Here is a 14,382-nt window from a genome sequence, read left to right on the forward strand (position 1 = left end):
GCTTTTAACCACATTGGACATATTGTGGCCCTATTTCAGATCATAAATCATGTGCTTTTTTTTTTTTTCATATAGGAGGGTTTATTTAGTCAAATTCATGGATTTATGTAAGAAAGAGACTGGTTTCCTGGCAGAACATCTCTAAGAAAAATGACCACTCTAAATCCATTCCTCCAACCTGTCCAGTACCACCTCATTCCTGAGGAAACAGCATAATGTCAACTTTTTAAAACTTTATGTAACATAATTTTCTAAATTATACTTAAAATTTTTTATCTTAAAACTGTGAAGTAAGGAACAATATAGGTATGCTCCCAAAGCTGCCATTTAGTTCAGATTGTTCCCACCTGACTAGAAATTCTCTCAGCATTGTAATATTTAGCTTCCTCTGTTCCTCATGTTTCTATCATTATTTCTTTTGCATCTTTTAATAATCGGCTTGAACATTTGTCATGTGGGTGGGGTGGGAGCAGGGACAGGCAAAGCAGGAATGATTTCATCTGATGCAATTTTTCTAGCAATAGCAAGATTATGGAATATTAAATATAACCTCAATCTAATCATGAGAAAACATCAATCAAACCCAAACTGAGAGCCATTCTATAAAAATCACAGATAGTGCTCATCAGGGATTGGCAGTGGCATTACATATAGCTCTTCTGAACTTTTAGACAAATTATTGATTTTAAGCACTCACTGTTAGATTCTAATGTCATATACTTAGTGGAATTAAGGGTATAGATTTAGGTTTATGTAAGAGTACCCAAAGTAGTTTTATTTTTAGTTATAAATTGTATATACCATGCCATATAGGATGTGGAGCTCCTTTACATTCTAGGTAATAGCAGCAGATTCTTTGCTAACATACATGTACATCGCTCTTTTCTACAGAACTTGCTGAGTTTTTATCCCAGGTGGAGGTATATAAATTAAGTAATTTGAACAAGTTATTTTAACTTCATTGAACACTAGTTTCCTCATATGTTAAATGAGCATAATAATATTTGATAATGAATGAGGATTTTCCCTGATGGCTCAGTGATAAAGGAACCTCCTGCAGTGCAGGAGACCTGGCTTCAATCCCTGGGTTGGGAGGAAAAGGGAATGGCTACCTACTCCAATATTCTTGCCTGGAGAATCCCATGACAGAGGAGTGTGGAAGGCTGCAGTCCATGGGGTCGCAGAGTCAGACACTACTGAGTGACTAACACACACACAAGTAATAAAAAATTCTCATGCAACTCTAGCATATAATAATAGCCTAATAATACTCTTAGTGTTATATACAAGTCATTGAGTACTTATATATGAGGCACTATACATTTGTAGGTTGCTCTTTGTAGATTATTACATTTAATTCTTACAACAACCCCACATTACAGATGAAAGAACAGTCAGGGTAGGTTGAATAACTTCCCCAAACACTTCCTCCTTCACACAATAGGTTCTTAGTTATTAGTAGTTCTGTCATTTGGGGCCTCTGAGAAGCAGATGATGGCATGGGAATGCAAGAGATTTACTAGGGGAAACTGTGTAAAAGATAAAAGGGGGAGAAAACAAGATTGGGTATGGAATACTTTCAGATCATGATGCATATCTGATACCTGCCAAAGGAGAGTAGGAAGCAGAATTGGACAGAAAGTCTCAAAGAGTCTCATGATTTATGTCTGACTAAGTATCAGCCAACTCAATGAGAAAAGCTCCTGAGCAAAGATTACCCATTACAATAGTCTTATGGGGCTTCCCAGTGGTGCTAGTGGTAAAGAATCTGCCTACCAATGCAAGAGACACCCTGTATGCAAGACAGCAAAAGAAACACAGATGTATAGAACAGTCTTTTGGACTCTGTGGGAAGGGGATGGTTTGGGAGAATGGCATTGAAACATGTATATTATCATATGTGGAATGAATCGCCAGTCCAGGTTCAATGCATGAGACAGGGTGCTCGGGACTGGTGCACTGAGATGACCCTGAGGGATGGGATGGGGAGGGAGGTGGGATGAGATGGGGAGGGAGGTGGGATGAGATGGGGAGGGAGGTGGAAGGGGGGTTCAGGATGGGAACACATGTACACCCTTGGTGGATTCATGTCAATGTATGGCAAAACCAATACAATATTGTAAAGTAAAAAAAATAAATAATAAAAACAATAATTAAAAAAAAAATAAACTGATGAGATACCTTTGAAGAGATGCAGGTCAGTCCCTGGGTCAGGAAAATCCCCTGGAGGAGGGCATGGTAACCCACTCCAGTATTCTTGCCTGGAGAATCCCATGGACAGAGGAGCCTGGCAGACTACAGTCCATAGGGTTGTAAAGAGCTGGACATGACTAAAGCAACTTAGCACACATTAATTTACAGTGGGCAAAATAGCCAGGCCTTGGGACCCCTAAATGTTCAGTCATTGGCTGGAGGCTGCCTGGAAGGGCATTGCCTCAACTCAGAAGCTGAGATAAATCCTGAAGCCTTTGATAGCTAGAGGCTGCCAGCTCCCTACCCTCCTTGCAGCTGAATAGCAAGTTCTTTCTTGAAAATTCTAACTGCACCTCCATAACTGCCACAGTAACCATTATTATCCTTCTTCTTCCATTCTGGATGGAGCTTCCATTTTTGGTGAGAGGTAGGGGTGTGTGTTCACCTGTAGTAATCGCTAGACTCAGAAGCTACTTGACATACATAGCTCAGAAGCTGTTAAAAAGCTATTTGACATATGAAAATTTTATTTCAAGTCCACGAAATGTCTTTTACTAGTAATTTATTAATGGCTCAGCAATGGTTACCTTATGTTGAAGAAAAGACATGGTGAAATATATCCAACCCACAGAGGCTTGAAATTTTACTTGTTTTTTTTTATGATATGCAAATCAGGAATTATTCACTTTTTTATTGGGTTGGGAATTATTAATGCTGCTACCTTTGAGAAATTATCTAGAATTTCATATTTCTTTTTACTAAGATTCCAAATATATCCAAGTAACTCAGAATTTTTAAACATCTTCCCAAGAATAATAGTATAACTCTCAAAACTGGCAGCATTTCTAAAATTCTATAATTCAAGATCTCCATGAAATACTAGAAAATTCCAAAGACATTGACTGAAATCCTTTTTGATAATTCACTGGGTAACTGCCATACTATATCATTGATGATTGTTTGTTAATAAACTTAAGCAAGACTATAATTTCTCAGTACTTGTCCCCCAAACAGATAATTGATTACAGGTCTGAAATATGAATAGGGCATGATTCCAACAACCCTCACTGTCATGCCACTCTTCCTTCTGAATGCTGAGGCAGCCCTAGTTAGGATCTGCCTGGCTGCACAGGTGCCCTTCTAGGTAGAACATTACATGTGTTTCACATTCCAGGCTGCCAGAAGGACTGATAAAGTGAAATCACTACCTAATGGGAAGAGGCAGATTGCTTCCCAGATTCACATTCTGAATAGCAAAATTATTGAAGGATTTTACATTTTAAAGAAAGAAAGCAATAAAGGAGTGGTGAACAAAGGAGACTTTGTTAGTTATTTTCAGGGAACAGTTACATGGGACACAGTAGCCATAAATCTCAGTACAAAAATTCATGTGTGCAAGGACAAAATACCCATTCTTATAAAACTCAGTTTTTACTCTTGGAAAAAGAAAGAAATTTAATCTCAGGTTGGAGTTTGTCCTGCACTTCTCTGACTCTGACTCTGTCACTCAGTTAGGTCTGACTCTTCGCCACCCTTTGGACTGTAGCCCACCAGGTTCCTCTGTCCATGGTATTTTTCAGGAGAGGATACTGGAATGAATTGCCATTTCCTTCTGCAAGGGATCTTCCCTACCCCGGGATTGAACCTTCATTTCCTATGTCTCTTGCATTGCAGGCAGATTCTTTACCCGCTGAGCCATTGGAGAAGCCCTGCACTTTTGCCTCCTCCTTTTTCAAGGTTACTCTGACTCATATGAAAGTGATTTGCAAAATATTTAACAACCCATACAGCAAGGTCACCAACTGTGGTTCAGTTCAGTTCAGTTCAGTCGCTCAGTTATGTCCGACTCGTTGTGACCCCATGGACTGCAGCACACCAGGCCTCCCTGTCCATCACCAACTCCCAGAGTTCACTCAAACTCATGTCTGTCGTGTCGGCGATGCCATCCAACCATCTCATCCTCTGTTGTCCCCTTCTCCTCCCAACTTCAATCTTTCCTAGCATCAGGGTCTTTTCAAATGAGTCAGTTCTTCGCATCAGGTGGCCAAAGTATTGGAGTTTCAGCTTCAGCAGCAGTCCTTCCAATGAATATTCAGGACTGATTTCCTTTAGGATGGACTGGTTGATCTCCTTGCAGTCCAAGGGACTCTCAAGAGTCTTCTGCAACACCACAGTTCATAAGCATCAATTCTTCAGCCTTCAGCTTTCTTTATAGTCCAACTCTCATATCCATACACGACTACTAAAAAAACCATAGCCTTGACTAGATGGACCTTTGCTGACAAAGTAATGTCTCTGCTTTTTAATATGCTGTCTAGGTTGGTCATAACTTTCCAACTGTGGTAGGAGCCTTCAAGATGGCCCCCAATTATTTTTACTCCTGGTTAGTATACCCTGTGTAGTCTCTTCCGCAGTGATAGGGATGACCTGTGTCATCAGTTGGTTATTTCAGAGATGATAGAGTGTGACTTTGCAGGCTAAGTCATAAAAGACCTTGTAGCTTCTGCCTTGCTCTCTCTTAGGTCACTCATTATGGGTAAGGTGTATGCTGTGTCGCTGCAGACATTCGAGCAGCTTCACAGAGAGGTCCACATGGTAAGGAACCGAGGCCCCCTGCAACTTGCCAACCATATGAGTGACATACCTTAGGACTGGTCCTCCTGCCCCAGTCAAGACTGTAGACCCAGCTGACATAATAACTACAAACTCATGATATACTGTGAGCTAGAGCAGCTCAGCTAAGCTGCTTCCTAATTCCTGGCTCACAGAAACTCTAAGATAACAAATCATTATTATTGCTGTAAGCTGCCAATTTTTGGAGTACAGTGTGCTATGACGTGAGATAACTAATACATCAACCAGTTAGAAAGGATGCAGATGCCAGGTTTAGTGCTTATGAAGCATCCTGGAGGTTCCTCGGCCATCCCAGGCGAGTCCTTAGGGAGAATAAGTGATTCTGGGTGAACGACTATGAACAAAAACAAAGTACTTTGATAATTTATCAACCATTACAGCCATACAAGTTATATATGAGTCACGCTTATGTAGTCTCAAGGCATAGGGAAGTCTGCCTGGTTTTCCAGTTAGCAATACAGCCCTTGTTTCTCTCCACAAATGCCTGTGGTTCTCCTGACTACTTTTGGATCCCATGGCTAGATATATGGCTTCCTCCCCTGGAACCACCAAACTCTGCTTTAATCAGCTCCCCTCGAGTATTTTCTTCCTATCTACCACTCCTGCCCCAGCCCTGCAAGAGCAATATTTTAGTCTCAGGGGAAGTTCCCCCCACATCCCTAGTGCTCTGTTCCCTAAGGACTATCTTACTTGTGGTTTATCCAGAAGCACCTATATATATCCTCTTCAATGGGTTTTGAAAACCAAAGCCAGAAACTGAGGTTCCTGCTGTCCCAGTTTTCTCCCCAGACACTTTCTCCTTCTGAGAGAGGTTCAGGACCTATAGGAGAGTGAGAAAAGTTTCACTCTCAGAGACACAAACTCACAAACTCTCAGTGACAGAAACTGAGAAAAGAATAGCACTTCTTACCTCAAAAATGTCCCACTACCTTACCTCCAGAGAAGTTAATATCTGGCTGCTGAGGAACTGTGGTACTGACTTGGACATGATTATTTCAGCAAAGTTCAACAGATTCTAATTATAGCCATTTGCTTTAATTCCCTGGTGATAAAACAGCTCCTTGGTTTGCTTTTCCAGGTACCTAGATACCTTGAAGGAGATACTTTGCTCACAAAGTCAGTATGCACTATTCAGATTTTATATCTCTTTCCTAGAGAAATCCTTGCCTGACTTCTCCAGATCGGGAGTAGGTGCCCTGCTCATAGGCTCCGATATTCCTGGCACTTCTGTCTCCCTGAAAGCACTTATCGCACTCCCCTACAATCATTGCTTGTGTCTAAGCTCTGTTTGACATCTGTGTGTCATGTTCATGATCTGTCCCCAGAGACTCAATAAATATTTATGGAAAATAAGCTCTATTTAAAAAGTGCTCACCAATCTGGGGCTTTATAAACCAGTAAAATTTCAAGAGAAAACATAAGGGGACCAAAATATGTTTGACAACTTTTTATTTTACTGAGCACATTAAAAGTAACAACCATAATTTAGCTTCACATCAGTTCATCTTAAAATTGCTATTTTATTACTTAGGGAATATTAAGGATTCACTGAAGTAGTGTTGGAGAAGATTCTTTAGAGTCCCTTGGACTGCAAGGAGGTCCAACCAGTCCATTCTAAAGGAGATCAGTCTGGATGTTCTTTGGAAAGAATGATGCTGAAGCTGAAACTCCAGTACTTTGGCCACCTCATGTGAAGAGTTGACTCGTTGGAAAAGACTCTGATGCTGGGAGGGATTGGGGGCAGGAGGAGAAGGGGACGACAGAGGATGAGATGGCTGGATGGCATCACTGACTCGATGGATGTGAGTCTGAGTGAACTCCGGGAGTTGGTGATGGACAGGGAAGCCTGGCATGCTTCGATTCATGGGGTTGCAAAGAGTCAGACACGACTGAGCTGAACTGAACTGAACTGAAGAACAATTCTTGAAAAGGAGTAAACTTAATTTTTTTTTATCAGTGACAACTTCTATCTGAATGATATATACATCTGAGAACTGCTGCTGACTTCTTGAAGATCCCCTGGAGGAGGAAATAGCAACCCACTCCAGTATTCTTGCCTGGAAAATCCCGTGAACAGAGGAGCCTGGCGGGCTACAGTCCATAGGGTTGTGAAGAGTCAGACATGACTGAGCACTTTCACACACAGCACAGCTGGCTGACTTCTTAAATCTCTTCTCACTCTTAGATAAGGTAAGGCAGTTCAAAATGATAATTCCCCTGTTTTCAAAGTAACAACTTCTAGTTTTGTTTTTATTAAGAAGCACTCCCTAATGGCTGAAATTGTTTCTTATCCTTATTACCTATATCTTTGAAGGGGAAAAAAGTCATTGAGCATCTTGGCACATGATTCTCAGGTGGTACTCATTTCCGTCTTCAAGACTTTTTTACTCTTTCCCCATAATTCTCTGAAGAAGTGAACATATTAGCAAGTAAAAACTACTGTAATTTTGTTTATTTAAAAAAAAATATGTTTGGGGAAGGGTTGCTCCAGTCTGATCTAAGAAGAAAAAAAATATTATAGTTGAAGTATCACATGACACAAAACCTTTCTGGCAAATTTATTTTGGTTATAGCTCTTGCCTCATCAATTCAGCAAAATGCATTTTAGTTAAATTTTACAGTAAAGCAGAGCAAATGTATTACTAGTGTCTTATTTCACAAATCACAAAATTTCTTCATCTAATTGACAAAATAGTGAATATATAAAGAGCATTTTTATTGGAACAGGAGCAGAAGGTACTATTAGCTGTGTAAATAGATATGATAGCAACAGAAGGCAAAGACAATAAAGACAACACAGAAGCAGTGTTCCTATTTTAAGTTTCACTTATTTTGAGAACCCATGGGATAAACTACAGCAGGCTTTGGGAAAGCAGAGCCATTAAAATTAGGAGATGGAAAAGATTAAATCAATGATGATGTAATCTAGACCCTTGATGACACAGGAGACTCCCTTAAAGATCTCTCCTGCATGCTGTCTGTTGTAATGCTTCAAGCCAAGAGAAATTCCTGAGTCTGAATTCTGTGTTCACAAATCTGTGCTTTCTCTTTATTTTTATTTTAGTTTGTATCATAATTTCCTTGTTGTCCTTAGAAGAAAAAGAAAGGGGGACTTGATAATCTAGCTTTAGTCCATTTTTTTCTTACAATCTAAACTGAAAGCAAAAGCATGTTATTTTCTATTATAAAACAATTTTACAGATAAATTTTGCAGCTAAACTCCAGCCTCTCAATAAAATAGTAGATCAAACAATATCCATATGTAGTAATTAAAATTAGTAAACTCATGAATTATAGATCTCTGAACTCAGTAAACTCTCAAGAGGAATTATGATTTTTGTTTGTGTTTTCTGCCTCATTGGAATTCTTTGAAAATAAAAGACTCTAGTACATTTAACTCTGGCTTGAAATGTATAACATATTAAATGAAACTTGTGAAAGCTAATCTGTTTTAATGTATTGGTTGCCCCAGTTGTAATAGCACTACAATAATTTAAAGAATAAATTCCTTTTATAGCTAGAAATGGAATTTATGATTTTTACCCTTAATCTAGCCTGATTCAATATGAGTAGAGGACATAAGATGGATTTGCACTATACATTTAAAACAATGGAAAATACTCTTACAGGTGTTCATTTTGTTCATAGATAGCCAGTAAAAACTTAAACAATTAATTTTGAACAAGTTTCCCATTCAAAAAATGCTAGAAAATGAAAAACAAAATGATGTTGATATATTTTGAGAAGTGTTAATGATAACAGTTAAATATTTTTGAAATATCAGGAGCTAAGTTTGGCTTATCACTTATAAAGCTAGTTATAACTGGCAGCATAATATCAATGAGTAGATACTTCAGTGTCAACACAGACAAGATTATCAACCTGAGCTGCATGCTAAGCGCAATTAACTGAAAAACAAAAGTTCAACCAGAGTACACTGGTGTGATTTTAAGAGTTCTTTTCCAAAGTTTCAAATTACAGTCATGTAAGAGCAGTTATATGAAGTTAAGTTAGATAAGCAATTTTTTCTCATGTCAAAAGATTAAGAATGTTTTAATTTAAGGAAGAAAATTGTGTATTACTCAATAAAATATAAAACTCTTTTCTGGAATATTTAGGTGCTATAGCTTCTGAAACATATCTGAGTAGCAGTGTTTTTTATTTGTTTGCTTTTTATGAGTAATGGACATGTTTATTATTTTTATTGTGGTGATTTCACAAGTGTGAATGTCAAAACTATTCAAATGTTGCATTTTACCTGCATTCAGTTTATTGTATTACAAATGAATATCTCAATTAGGCTGGCTAAAAATGGAATAATCTAAGAACTACATGAAATTATTTTTATTCTCCTTGAGGACACATAGGTTTTTGAATAAATTATCACTAAAGAATAGACAGCCAAGTGAAATTGTAACCATACAAATAAAGATCTGAATATATATATATGACACAAATATAAGGACATGCCATGTTTCACAAGTACTTCCTCTCCAAAAAGAACTTTACTAAATAGTTTTTTTTTTTTTTTTTTGTAGTCAATCTACTAAAACACTAATATTCCTTGGAATCCTATAACTTTGACTTGATTTCTGTCTTTACCAATTATTAATAATATGACTTTGTGTAAGTCTTGATATCTCATTTGATAGAAAATAATAATACCTTAGAGATTATTTTAAAAATTAAGTGTGAAAATTGCTGTGAAAGCATAACACAATACCTGACACATGAGCAAAATAAATTTTAAGTGCTTAAAAATAATCACTGTAATGAAGTCATCATTTCATGGACTATTTCTGTTTTTTCCATTCATCATTCAGCTCTAGTACAGAATGATGTAGCAAGCTGTGTAATATTTCCTTAGTAACAGTTAAATAGAAGCCTGATGTAGACTTGAAAATAGTATCTTGGAAGAAGCTAAGGTAATTTGTATTTGTTACATTTTTATCTACACTTTACTAATCCATCCAGTTTAAATTTGTAAAATCATTAGACAGTTGTCTTGAATTTTTACTGAGATAGCCAAGAAGCCCAAATGGTTTCTTAAATTTATAAAATAAGCAACCACCTACTTGAAATCACCTTATCTAGGAAGATGTGGAAGGCAATGAGATTATAATGACATCGGTCTCACATCTCTTCCCACCATAGCCTAAAACTGCACCTCTTTAACCCATAAAAACACTGCTGATAAACCCTACTAACATACAGAATTTTTTCTGTCTCTCTTCTCTTTGGAATTTCTCCTTGATGTCCTTAGGGAAAAAAAGCTAAGACAGTACGATTTAACATAATTTTAATTTTGTTTTATTTTCTCCAGCTTTAAAAGGAAATGAAACCAATGATCAAGAAATGAACATATGAGATATTTTTATGGGGGCTCATATAATGCTGGGGGAAAGCAATGGCACCCCACTGCAGTACTCTTGCTTGGAAAATCCCATGGATGGAGGAGCCTGGTAGGCTGCTGTCCATGGGGTCGCTAAACAACTGAGCGACTTCGCCTTCACTTTTCACTTTCATGCTTTGGAGGAGGAAATGGCAACCCACTCCAGTGTTCTTGCCTGGAGAATCCCAGGGACAGCGGGGCCTGGTGGGCTGCCATCTATGGGGTCGCACAGAGTCGGACACGACTGAAGCAACTTAGCAGCAGCAGTAGCAGCATATAATGCTAATTCAAATAGCTTATGTTTTAAAACCCAATGTATTCCTTCTTGCCCATCACTCATCATCTTAACTCTGTTCCTTTTAACTTACCTACATAGAAATAAAATAGATGGGCATATAAGAATTAGTTTCCCCTAGTTAGAAACAAAATGTAATTTTTAATCCTTTGATAATAAACAAAGCAACAATAGACTGGACAGTAACTTTTGGAAAACTTTTCCTGTGACACAGAGTATATTCTCATACCACAGTCATAATGAAAATCCTCAAGTAACAACTGACATTGTAAGATAATCACATTAGCCTAAAATACTGGTCAATTGTGGGAATGTCTCTAAGACATTAGAGAAAATAGGAAAGATGTCTCTAAGAAAATAGGACTAAGAAGGTTTCCTTTAACTCCCCTAATTTAGAATTCTGATGTGCACGTGTGAAAAAAAAAAATTCAAGAATGAGACAAGAGACATATGTTTCTCTTTGCACCTTTCACACTTCACCATGTCATTCGGGATCCCTGTCAATCACTCCAGCTTACTGAATGTTTTATTTGGAGGAACTGGGCTCGGATGGAAAGAAGCCTTTTGAGTTCTTATCAAGAGAGCTGAACATCTACAAAGGACTAGGCAGGAGATAAGAGCTTAGAAGTCACTGTTTTTGAAAAATAAGGTAGTTTCTTGTTTCTATTTAAGACATGAATTTTTTAAACAAGATGGTAGTCCTGATATATTCATTATTTATAACATTTAGTTTATTATTTATTGATAAGTCAACAAAAGTATTTGTAACATCTAAATAATTTACTAATATCATCTTATTTGCTCCAGTTTATGAATCATAGGAAAGAGTACACACGTGTATTTTATTTAGCCTAAATAAAACAAATGCCAAATATTGTCTCCTTTAATACTGAAATATAAATTTCCTTTCATATTCTTTACCTCAGGGTGTTACCAGAGTCAGGATCCTAGAGTAAAGAATACTCAGGGAGATTATATCTTATATAAAAAACATAAAAGGAGTAAAAAGGATATTATCCTAGTTTTTTTTCTTGATTAAGAAAAACAGTAAAGAGGCTTGGAATATGCATCTGAGTTATTTCTGTCATTTGGATGGTACTGCAGCACACTGGAACTGCTTGAACTGCAGGCAAGATTTTTGGACTGAAAGGAGATATTCTAAAATCTAGAAAGTACTGTTTAATATGTATAGAAATAAAATATGTACAAAAAACAAAAAGGAGTTAACTTGCTTTTAAAATAATGAACTCATAAGTCAAATATAAAATATGAATCTAAGAAAAGTAATAGTAATAAATGGGCAAAAGCTTTTTTCTGTAAACAGTATATATTTTTACTTCTCTCTTGTTCCTATTTGTTGTTCCTATGAGTTGTTTGTATTCCTAAGGGCAACGCCTGCACTTGGTCAGTAGATTCCATGCCCTTTCTTCAACTCAGCCTATGATTCCAGCAATTCTTCCTTCTTCATCATTACTTCTCTATTTTTTTACGGCTATAAGTACAAAACATGTTGTAATTTCTCATGAGACTTTTGTAAACCTCTTTCCCTCTAATATCTGTTAATCAAGGATGCAAGTGACCTTCACCTTTCTAAGGTCAGTGGTTCATTTTCAGTCCGCATTTTACTTGAGCAGCATTTTAAACCATGGCTTCTGAAACTCACTCTTGGTTTTTCTCCTTCCCTACTGGCTTCTTCTTCTCAAATTCCTTTATTTGATCCTTCATATCTGTTTGACCTAGCAATGTTTGAATGCACCAAAGCTGAGTTATTGAACATTTTCTCTGTAATCTCATCCACATACATAGCTTTAGATGCCGTGTATCTGTTGGTGGCTTCTGTTTGTATCTCCCCTCCTGTATCTCCTCTCTGACTTCAGAGTCATATATCTAACTACCTACTTGACATCTTTAATAGCATGTCTGAAAATCATCTCATACTTGACATAATTAAAATTGAACTCCTGTTATTACTTTCTTCAATCTCCATCCAAGATAACATCTCCCATTATCTGTCCTTTCTCTAATAGCAACTTCATCCTTTCAGGTGTTCAAACCAAAAATTCTTATAGTCTTTCTTTAGTACCCCACATCCAACCTGTCAACAAATCTTGTTGGCTTTGCCTTTGAAATATATCTAGACTTTAACCATTTCTCACTACATCTATCTCTTACCTGGATTATTGCAACTTGCTCCTCACTGGTTCCTGCTTAACCCCCTGCTCTCTTGTAGTCAATATAAAATTTCAAATGGGCCTTTTAAAAGATAAATTGATCACATCATTTCTTTGCTCAAGCATCCTCCAACAGCTTCTGTATGATTATAAAGAGAAGGCCTTATAGCAAGCTGTTCTTCTAACACCTTTCTATTCTAATTGCTTAGTAATCTTCCATCCCTCTCCTCTAGCCCCAAAGGCCTTCTTAGTCTGGTCTCTTGTTCATGAAACCTGCTAGAAAATGATACCCCCTCAAGCTTTTGTACTTGCTTTTCATTCTGCCTAAAAAGATCTTCTCCCTGCATCCCCCCACCTTCCCACCATGTCTATATCCCCTTCACCCCTGCTTTTCCCAACCACTGTGTGGCTTGTCCCTTCAGTTTCAGGTCTTTGCTTCAATGTCACCTTCCTAGTGAGACCTTCCCCATGACCCTGTTATACAGAATACTGTACCTCTCCCTCCACCCGGCTCTAGATAATTAGTATACTTCTGCTCTTTATTCCATAGCACTTCTAATCATCCACTGTGGTGAATAGTTTTTCTTATTTAGTTCTGTATTCTCCGACACCCTTCACTAGAATATAAGCCCAGAAAGGAGGGATTATTGTCTATTTTGTTCATGCTTGTGTCCTCACATCTTGAAGAGTTCCTGGTAGGCCCTTAGTAGTTTTAAAATAAATCAATATACTCTTTATTTTTTCCTGTTCATGGCTAGATTTTAAATAACCATAATAGATGGGGAAACAGTGGAAACAGTGTCAGACTTTATTTTTGGGGGCTCCAAAATCACTGCAGATGGTGATTGCAGCCACGAAATTAAAAGACACTTACTCCTTGGAAGGAAAGTTATGACCAACCTAGGTAGCATATCCAAAAGAAGAGACATTACTTTGCCAACAAAGGTCCGTCTAGTCAAGGCTATGGTTTTTTCAGTGGTCATGAATGAATGTGAGAGTTGGACTATAAAGAAAGCTGAGCGCTGAAGAATTGATGCTTTTGAACTGTGGTGTTGGAGAAGACTCTTGAGAGTCCCTTGGACTGCAAGGAGATCCAACCAGTCCATTCTGAAGGAGATCAGTCCTGGGTGTTATTTGGAAGGAGTGATGCTAAAGCTGAAACTCCAGTACTTTGGCCACCTCATGTGAAGAGTTGACTCATTGGGAAAGACTCTGATACTGGGAGGGATTGGGGGTAGGAGGAGAAGGGGACAACAGAGGATGAGATGGCTGGATGGCATCACCGACTTGATGGACATGAGTTTGGGTGAACTCCAGGAGTTGGTGATGGACAGGGAGGCCTGGCGTGCTGCAATTCATGGGGTTGCAGAGTTGACATGACTGAGCAACTGAACTGAACTGAACTGAAGTGTACTTTTATTTTGATAAAATTATTTATTTGTATTTTTCTTTCTATTAGCCATAATCTAGTCATAGATTTTCTTTTTAATCTTAATAGATTTTCTTAAGGAGAACAAAATCATTTGGTCACTGTGGATGGTTATTGAAGCTCTTTGGACCTTAGTTTCTTTATCTATGATTGAATAAGTCAAAGTCAGGTTGTAAATCCAGCTTTCTTAAAAAATCAATATTCGATTTGTATATATCACAGCACTTGGAAGGTTCATATTTAGTTTTTTGTGCAATATACCTGAAAA

General features: G+C 37.7%; 1 long non-coding RNA gene across 2 annotated transcripts in view; it reads left to right on the forward strand.

The window, feature by feature from the left end:
• Positions 1-14,382, forward strand: part of LOC113904330 — a 129,783-nt gene that overhangs the window by 6,161 nt on the left and 109,240 nt on the right. For both annotated transcript variants that reach the window (XR_003514487.1, XR_003514486.1), the window contains exon 2: positions 6,785-7,017. This is a non-coding gene — a long non-coding RNA (uncharacterized LOC113904330). The remainder of the gene's footprint in view (positions 1-6,784; positions 7,018-14,382) is intronic.

This window comes from Bos indicus x Bos taurus, chromosome 14 (assembly GCF_003369695.1).
Source record: "Bos indicus x Bos taurus breed Angus x Brahman F1 hybrid chromosome 14, Bos_hybrid_MaternalHap_v2.0, whole genome shotgun sequence".
Classification (NCBI taxonomy): Eukaryota; Metazoa; Chordata; class Mammalia; order Artiodactyla; family Bovidae; genus Bos; species Bos indicus x Bos taurus.